Source organism: Sminthopsis crassicaudata, chromosome 1 (assembly GCF_048593235.1).
Source record: "Sminthopsis crassicaudata isolate SCR6 chromosome 1, ASM4859323v1, whole genome shotgun sequence".
In the NCBI taxonomy this organism is placed as follows: domain Eukaryota; kingdom Metazoa; phylum Chordata; class Mammalia; order Dasyuromorphia; family Dasyuridae; genus Sminthopsis; species Sminthopsis crassicaudata.
This window is the reverse complement of record NC_133617.1, coordinates 69,624,616-69,634,391: the sequence shown is the minus strand read 5'-3', so window position 1 is coordinate 69,634,391 and position 9,776 is coordinate 69,624,616. Positions and strand designations below refer to the sequence as shown.

General features: G+C 35.1%; 1 protein-coding gene across 4 annotated transcripts in view; it reads left to right on the top strand.

Annotated features, from left to right (window-relative positions):
* The first annotated feature begins 3,029 nt into the window (after positions 1-3,029).
* ADGRE5 (adhesion G protein-coupled receptor E5) overlaps positions 3,030-9,776 on the top strand; it is a 76,628-nt gene continuing 69,881 nt past the window's right edge. Inside the window, exon 1 of one of the 4 annotated variants that reach the window (XM_074310052.1) lies at positions 3,030-3,082. The gene's annotated coding sequence lies outside the window, so the exon portion shown is untranslated. Of the gene's footprint in view, positions 3,083-3,754; positions 3,855-9,776 lie in introns of those variants that run through there. The other 3 variants (XM_074310078.1, XM_074310088.1, XM_074310043.1) reach the window with 3 other exon arrangements.

Genomic DNA, 9,776 nt, shown 5'->3' with positions numbered 1-9,776 from the left:
CTGATTCAATTTCCAAAGAAACATTCTATACATACAACATAATATAATTGGCCTTAAAGAATCCTACAAGTTATAGAAAAAATAAAAATTTTAAGAACAGCCAGATGAAGAGGTGTGAGGAAAAAGAGGAAGACAATGAATGGCTTAATAGCAATATCACTAGAGGGCATGTGGAGTTAAGTGAGGATGATGGGCGTGGTGAAGGGCATGGTGATTCTTACTCTGACTAGGCAGCTTCAATCCCGACTAAACCAGAACTGTTTCTTGACATGCTCCTATCAACTTCACCTTCCAGGATGGAGAGAGGAGGAATAGTGGGAGGGGCAGTGATGTCACCAGCACCTCCCCTCCAGCAATCACCCCCTCCTATGACTAGACTGTAAAAGGCACTATTTAAAGCCACAGAAGAAGGCCAGGATTTAGCTGATTTGAAAATCAATATGTATCTGGTGATTCAACAGTTTCACTCTTCTGGTCAAGAAAGTAGAAGATACATACACTCCTTTTGATAAAGAAATCCTCAAAGACCTGAAAAAGGCTTGTTCTCTTTATGGGGCTACATCATCTTATATTAAGATGTTATTAAAGAATTTGGCTTATAAAGTCTTAACCCCTAGGGACTGGAAATCTATAGCAAGGACATGCTTACAACTTGGACAAAACTTGTTGTGGCTTTCTGGATATAATGAGCTCTATAGGATACAAGCCCAACAAAATAGTCATAGTGGAGTTAATCCTCCAATCTACTATGATCAACTAACAAGTGTAGGTTCTTATGCAGATATTTCAATACAGATTAATTACCCGTTAGCAGCATATGAGCAAATTGCTTCTGCTGCTATCAAAGCATGGGCTTTTCTCCCCACTAAAAACAACAAGGGACAGGCCTTAACAAAAATTGCATAAGGGCCAAATGAACCTTTTGCTGATTTTGTGGGACATTTGCAGACAGCTGTCATACGAACTAATGGTGAAAATGCAATAACAGACATTATGATAAGGCAACTTGCTAAAGAAAATGCTAATGAGGTTTGTAGAAGGATCATACTAGGACTACACAAGGATGCTCCTTTAGAGGAGATCATAAGATGCAGTGCCATAGTAGGCACAAATACCTTTTATAGCCAAGCTATAATGCAGACTTCCCAAGATCCCAACATGGGAAGACAGGATCCCTTTTGGCAAGGGATTTCTAGAGAGACTTGTCAATGCTTTCAATGTGGCAAAGTAGGGCACTGATAGCTCAATATTGGCATAGAGAGAGAGTGAGAAAACAGGGTGGGAGAACAAGACCCAATACCCCATGTCCAAAATGCAACAGAGGCTTCCATTGGGCATCAGAATGTAGACTGATTCAGGGAAACGGGATGAGGGGCCCAGCCCAGGACCAAAGGCAAAAAACATGCTGTATACTCTTGTGACTTAACTATAAAGAGAGTAGTCAGAGCTCCTTTTCAGTCCGCTCAGCAGAATGAAGTATATGCAATCATTCTAGCTCTTATTTATTATCCAGGAGATATAAATATAATATCTATTTTGGCCTATTTAGTAGGTGTGGTACAAAGAATTGCCACAGCCCAAATAAAATTTGTAGCCTCTAATATATATCAGGAATTTTAAGAGTAAGTGAGTAAGCATCCAAGTAAGATTTATATCTTGCATGTTCACTCTCATAGTGGATTTCTAGGTCCTATTTTCTACGGTAATTCAAAAGCGGATAGCCTTCTAACCATGTTGGCCAATACTCCTTTCTTTCAAGAAGCCCAAGAATCTCATTTTAAATATCATAAGGCTGCTTGAGCTTCATCTTTACAATTTGGAATAACAAGAGAGGAAGCTAGGAGCATAGTAAAAGCCTATACATCTTGCATTCCTTTCCACACTCCTACACTCCCTCCAGGAAAGAACCCTTGTGGTTTGAGACCTAATGAAATTTGGCAAATGGATGGGACCCATTATAAATCTTTTGGTTGTCTGGCTTTTATCCATGTTGTGATAGACACTTTTTCAGGATTCACTTTTGCAATACCAGCAGCAAAAGAGACAGCCCAAGTGGTCACTGAATTCCTTATATAAGCATTTGCAATTATGGGTGTGCCACAAGCAATAAAAACAGACAATGGACCTGCATGTACTTCTAAACATTTTGCACACTTTTGTGCACAGGATAAGATTTTACACACTCCTGGCATACCTTTTAATCCTCAAGTCAGGCAATAGTAGAGAGGAGAAACGGAGACATTAAGACGCTCGTCCAAAAACAAAAGAAAGGGGGAGCCACAGGTAATCCTAGAGAACTTCTAAATCTCACTCTTTATACTATTAACTTCTTGATTTTTGACAAAGATGCACTAGCTCCAGCAGACAGGTTTTATAAACCACTGGAAGGGCAGTATCCAGTGTGAGCAGCTTCACTATTTTTAGATAATGGCCAGGTGATGTGGAGAGACCCAGAAAGTGGTGAATGGAAGGGACCAAATAGGTTAACTGCTTGGGGAAGAGGGTTTGCTTGTATCTCCACAGATGGAGAAGGAATCAGATGGGTGCCAACGAGCCATATTCACCTTGTCCATCGGAGAGAGATGGAGCAGACCCTTGAAATGAAGGAGAGGACCCAAGAAATATTGGGTAGTTCTGTTGCTGACTGTGTCTAACACTGAAAGAGTATGGCAGTTATGGCGTTTGACTCATGCACATAAAAAATTGTTGAACTCCTCAGGAATCATTGGAATCCCTGAGATATGAAAAGATTGTTGTTGGATTTCAAAACCCTCAGAAATCATTGGATTCTCTGAGACATGATAAGATTGTTGTTGGACTTCAAAATCCTTAGGAATGATTGGATTCTCTGAGACATGATAAGACTGTTGCAGGACTTGAAAACCCTTAGGAATCATTGGATTTTCTGAGAAATTTAAAACTGTTGCAGAACTTTAAAATATGCAGGAATCATTGGATTCCCTAACACATAAAAAGACTGTTGTAGGACTTCAAAAACTTGCGGGGATCATTGGATTCCCTGAGACATGAAGCAATGGACAATCAACTGGTTTTGGACTATCTCTTGGCTGCTGAAGAAAGGGTATGTGTGCCTATTGTTTACATATCCTCCTTTTAGGACTTCTGGAAATCTTTTACAACACTGTGTTGGTTTATATTGTTTGTTATATCACTACTCGCATCTACAATTCATGTTTGTTACACCACATTGAGCCTGCCCTGGCTGTGGGAAGTCATCACTAATAGCTTGTGTGTTATTGCTATATGCTTGTGTAATACCTCCCATGCTGATGGGTTTGTGCACACCTGTTTCTAATAATACCCTTCAGCCCAGAAACCTGCTAGCAATCTCCACTTCCCTTTGGTGCTTTTCATCTCCCTTCCTGAGATGTCAGGGAGGGTGTGATCATCTCCTTTTTAGTGCTTTCATCTCTCTTCCTGAGAAGTCAGGATGGGGCATGATCACCTCCTTTTTGGCATTCTTACCTCCCTGAGAAGTCAGGGATGGTGTAACCACATGTGTTCTAAAACAAAAGAAAGCGGGAGATGTAAAGGGCTGAAACTCTTGAGTCAATGCACTGGGGTCGGACAATTGAGCACTTGAGGCTAATTACTGATTGGACAATACTCTATAGGAATATGCTTGGAAAATGGCCCTTCCCATTATCCTGTGCTGACCCAATCGTAGGTATACAGAGAATTGTGGGAGGTTCAGTGAGACTAGCCAGGGTCACTTCTTCGAGAGAGATGAAGAGATGAGGTCTCAGAGATCCTACTCGTCCACTCTCTTCACTTCTACCGCTAAAGACAAAGAATAAAGACTTTTGCTTATCCTGACTCAGGCTGATTCCAAGGTACCCAGGGTTGATTCTCTAGGATCCTCTAAATATACTATCATATTATCTGCAAACAGTGACACTTTTGTTTCCTCATTACCTACTTTAATTCTTCAATTTCTTTATCTTCTCTTATTACTGAAGCTAACACTTTCAGTACAATATTGAGTAATAGTAGTAATAATGGGCAACCTTGTTTCACCTTGATCTTATTGGGAATGCTTCTACCTTCTCCCCATTACATATGCTTGCTGATGGTTTTATATAGATGCTTTTTCAAGGAAAATTCCATTTATTCCTAAGCTCATCAATGTTTTTTAATAGGAATGGGTGTTGTATTTCATCAAATGCTTTTTCTGCGTCAGCACCATATTTATGCCACAAAAGGAATTTGATAGGATTCTTTCTTTCCCTATTTTTCTGAATATTTTATATAGTATTAGAATTAATTGTTCTTTAAATGTTTGATATTAATTGTTCTTTATGTTTTGTAGAATTCACTTGTAAGCTTATCTGCTTACAAGTTTTTTCTTAGGGAGTTCATTAATAGTGTGTTCAATTTCTTTTTCCAAAATGAGACCATTTAAGCATTTCCTCATTTGTCAACTCGGGCAATCAATATTTTTGTATGTATTCATCCATTTCACTTAGATTGTCATACTTATTGGCATACAATTAAGCAAAATACCTTCTAATTATTGCCTTAATTTCCTCTTTAGTGGTGTTAAGTTAACTCTTTTCATTTTTGATACAGTAATTTGATTGTCTTCTTTTCTATTTCTAATTAAATTATCCAAAGATTTATCTAATTTGTTAATTTTTTTCATAAAAACAACTCTTAGTTTTGTTTATTAATTCAATATTGTTCTTACTTTCAATTGTATTAGTCTCTCCTTTGAGTTGCAGAATTTCTAATTTGGTATTTAATTGTTTTTTTAAAATTTGTTCTTTTTCTAAGTTGCATGTCCAGTTCATTGATCTTCTCTTTCTCTATTTTGTTCATGTAAGCATCTAGAAATACAAAATTTCCCTTAACAACTACTTTGACTGCATAATTCTCCTTTTCTATTTTATTTATGTAAACATTCAGAAATATAAATTTTTCCCTAATAATTGCTTTGGCTGCATCCCATAAGTTTTAGTATATTGTCTCATTTTTATGATTCTCCTGGATAAAATTATCAATTGTTTTTGTGACTTATTGTTTGACCCATTCATTCTTTAGGATTAGATTAGTTAGTTTCCAACTAATTTTTGGTCTATTTTTTCATCGCTCTTTATCATATGTAATTTGTATTATATCATGATCTGAATAGGATACATTTACTATTTCTGACTTTTTGCATTTGATTGTGAGGTTTTTATGCCCTAATAGCTGATCAATTTTTGTGTTTATGCCACATATCTCTGAGAAAAAGATATATTCTTTCCTATCCCCATTCAAATTTCTCCAAAGATCTATCACACAACTTTTCTAAAATTCTAATTACCTTCTTAACTTCTTTCTTGTTTTTTTTGTAGCTAGATTTATCTAGTTCTGATAGAGGCAGGTTGAGATCTCTCTCAAATAATTTTGCTATTTCTTCTTGAAACTCAATGTCTCCTCTAGGAATTTGGATGCCACACCATTTGATGCATATATGTAGTTTCCTTCCTTATCTCTTTTAATTAGATCTATTTTTATTTTTGTTTGACTTGAGATAAGGATAACTACCCCTGATTTGCTTGGGGTTTTTTTGTTTTGTTTTGTTTTTTTACTTCAGCTGGAGCACAATATACTCTGCTCCAGCCTTTTACCTTTACTCTCTAACTTTCTGCTTCAAATGTAGGTGTTGTAAACAAAATATTATAGGATTCTGGCTTTTAATCCAGGATGCTATTCAGTTCAGTTTTAAGAGACAATTCAACTTACCATCCTATTTTCCCAAAGTTATACTTTTTTCTCTCCTTTTAGCCTCCCTTCTCATCAAAGTTTTCCTTCTGACCACCACCTCCCTCAATCTACCCTCCCTTTTCTCAGCCTTCCCTTTTTATTCCTCTCCCCTTCCACATCTGCCTTCTCTTCTATTAGATTCTCCCTTTCCTTATCCCTTTCCCCTCCTACTTTACTATAGGGTGAGATAAATTTCTATACCAAACTTAGTATATATGTTATTCCCTCTTTGATCTAAATCTGATGAGATTAAGATTCAAACCATACTCATTTCTCTCCCTTCTTTCCCTCAACATTTATAGGAATTTTGTGCCTCTCCATGTGATATAATTTACCCTGTTTTACCTCCTTTTTCCTCTTCTTTCAGTACAATCCCTTTTTCACCCATAATCTCTTTTTTATGTCATCCATTAAAGTCAACTTTTACCTACATACTCAAGTATATCACTTTTAGCTGCCCTAACAAAGATAAAGTTCTCAAGAGCTACATGTATCATCTCCCCATGTAGGGATGCAAACATTTTAACCTTTAAAAAATAGTTTTTTCCTTCCATTTATCTTTTTATGCTTCTCTTGAATTTTATATTTGGAGATCAAAATTTTTGTTCAGTTCTGCTCTTTTCATCAGAAATGATTAAAAATCCCCTATTTCATTGAATATCCATCTTTACCCCTGAAAGATAATGCTTAATTTTACTGGAGAGTTGATTCTTAGTGTAGTCCAAGTTCTTTTGCTTTCCAAATATTATATCCCAGGTCCTTTGAGCCTTTAATGTGGAAGCTGCTAGGTTATAAGTAATCCTGATTGTTACTTTTCAATATTTGAATTGTTTTCTTCTGGGTGCTTGCAGTATTTTCTCTTTCTTCTAATTCTGGAATTTAGCTTTCATATTCCTTGGGGTTTTCATTTTTGAGTCTCTTTCAGAAGATGATCAGTGGATTCTTTAAATTATTTTTTACCCTCTGATTCTGGAATATCAGAGCAGTTTTCCTTGATATCTTGAATGATGTTGTCCAGGCTCTTTTTTTTAAATCATGGTTTTCAGGTAGTCCAATAATTCTTAGATTGTTTCTCCTGGATCTATTTTTCAGGTCAATTGTCTTTCCAATAAGGTATTTTACATTTTCTTCTATCTTTTCTTTTTCTTTTCTTTTCTTTTTTCTTTTTCTTTTTCTTTTTTTTTTTGCTTTTGGTTGACTGAGTTTTGATGTCTCATTGAGTAATTCATCTTCATTTGTACAATTCTAATTTTTAGTAAATTATTTTCTTTTTTTACCTCCTTTTGCATTGGCCAATTGTGCTTATAAAGGAGTTGCTTTGTTCAGTAGATTTTTTCTTCCATTTTGCCAATTCTATTTTTTAAGGAGTTGTTTTCTTTTGCCATTTCACCAAATTTATTTTTCTGAGGAGTTGTTTTCTTCAATCAAGCTACTGGCTTTTTTCTCCAACCTCTCATAACTCTCCTACAAAGCTCTCATTTCTTTTCCCCATTTTTCTTTTATCTCTTTTAATATCCTTTATGAACTCTTCCAAGAATTGGAGATTATTTCATATCCCACTTTGAGGCTTCACCTGAAGGCATTTTGCCTATGCTGTCCTCTTTTGGGCTTATATTCTGATCTTCCCTGTTTCCATAGTAACTCTTTTTTGCTCATTTTAAAAGATTGAGCATAGGGTTCCTAGGGCACAGAGGAGATTGTCCTGATCTTCCTCTGCAGAGCAAGAGGGGCTTCTTACCGGTGGTACTGCAGACTCCCTGACTATGCTGGTAAGCTTGAACAAGAGAGTAGCCAATTCTGCTGTATTTTGCCTAAGAGCCTCCTGCTAGATTCCCCACACAAGGCCTCACCTCACTGGGGTTCTGCCCCACCCCATCCCCCCACCCCAATTGAGACAGATCTTTCCTGAAATTCTTCCAGGATATCTTAAGCTAGAAAATTATTACACTTGGAATATTTGTGTATTCTGTCACTCCAAAATCTATTCAGCAGCTTGATCTAGTGTTGATTGTGAGGGAAACTGGAGAGATATCAGGCAATGTGCTGTCTATTCTCCACCATCTTGGCTCCACACTATATATAGTTCTTAGAGAAAACAGTCTAATCCTGTTGCTTCCTCAAAATCAACTATTTCATTTAATTAGAAAATTTTCATATATTACATCATCTTTGTCTTATTATTTTGTCTAATGATTTCCCCCATAGAAGGATATTATGCCTATATTATAATTTGACCACAAATACAGATTTAAATTGTAAGATGTTCATACTTGAATCCTATGATAGTAATTCAGAAATGTTCCAGTATCAATCTATTATTTAATAGATTTAGTATAGTGTGCTAATGGAACTTCTTGATTGTAGAAATTTGCTATAAAAGGAAAAAGAAGGACATGTTATAACAGGAGGAAAATTTTCCTTAATTCTGAAATACTAGATATGATTTATATCTAATAGCCAATCATGTAGTCACAATATATCATAAGAAGGTTCAAGATTAACTAGGTGGGGAAATTTCCTCTTCAGAAATGAAGCAGCACAATGAGGAAATAATTAGGAGGATCCTACATAGGCCATGCCAGATCATCCCACAATGTTTTCTACCTTTTAGCAGTTCCCAGACTGCAGCACATATCATTTTCTACTTCATGACAATTCAGACAACTATTATCATAATAAAAGCTCAAAACAACAGTAAAAATTACAATCCCAGAAATGTTTATTTTAAATAGCAAAATTTCACTAATCACTAATCACAATTAATGACTTGAACAATTTTCTTTATATTTCACTAAATGTTAACTTTTCATTAATCCTTTATTTGTAAATTAAAACGGCCTATATTCTGGGACTTCAGACATATATCAAATACCTGATAGTTCATTTCTTATTTTTGTATTGAATTGTATATACTTTCTTAAGTCAAAAATGTCAAATGAAAATTTGCAATTATATATTATCTTCTGCTTTATAACAAAATGTACTTCATTAAATCTTTCACAATTTTCAAATATCTATTTTTATCACATCTTTTTAAAAGCCCAATTTATGTGTAACAGCACCAAAATTAAAAAGCTGCTTTGTCTAACAGAATTTCTGTTACAATAGTAATAGAATTTAGAAAACAATATGAGAATTTATAAAACAATAATAACACAAACAACATCATATATTTATTTAAAACGTGAAATAAAATTTCAGATGACATTAATTGCATTCTCATACAAAAATCATGAGTATTTTTACCTTTAGCATTTTAAATCCATTTTAGAGTTATCAGGTATGAAACAGTTATTTCAATTAAAGAAATAATAATAATATGTAGCTTAGCATATGCCAGTCACTGTGTTAAGCACTTTACAATTATTATATCATTTTGATCCTCACAACACCCCTAGGAGGTAGTAGCATTATTATTTTTCTCTTTACAGATCAGGAAACTGGGGCAAACAAAGATAAGATATTTAGCCTAGGATTATATAACTAACAAATTTCTGCAACTGGAACAGGGAAGGGTGGGGTTACCAAGAGCAGAGTTTGGCTGCCCTTCTCCCCATTTCATACTGCCACATTGGGTGCTTCCAGGTATAGTCATAGAATATATATATATTCTAGTTCTTAGATTTCTAACAATCTAGTCTTGTTGCTTTCTCAGTTTACTACTCCATCAAGTAAAAAACTTTAACATCTTCATTTTATTCATATATATGTGTGTGTGTGTGTGTGTGTGTGTACTTATACATATACACACACACACAACTCACAAAATACTCATATCATCTTGAAGGAATAAAGACCTAATCTTATACACTAACTTATAACTATTAGCAAGTGGATGGTCAAGCTCAACTGAATAAATAAGGAATTGACCACAACTTTAGATTAAAATAGTAAAAAAAAAAAATTCTACTTGCAGTTTATCATAGCAACTCTAATATTTTAGTGTTAATTTAGTAATTAGAAGATTTAATATTGTAATGACAAAATTTCCACTGTTGACTTGCCCT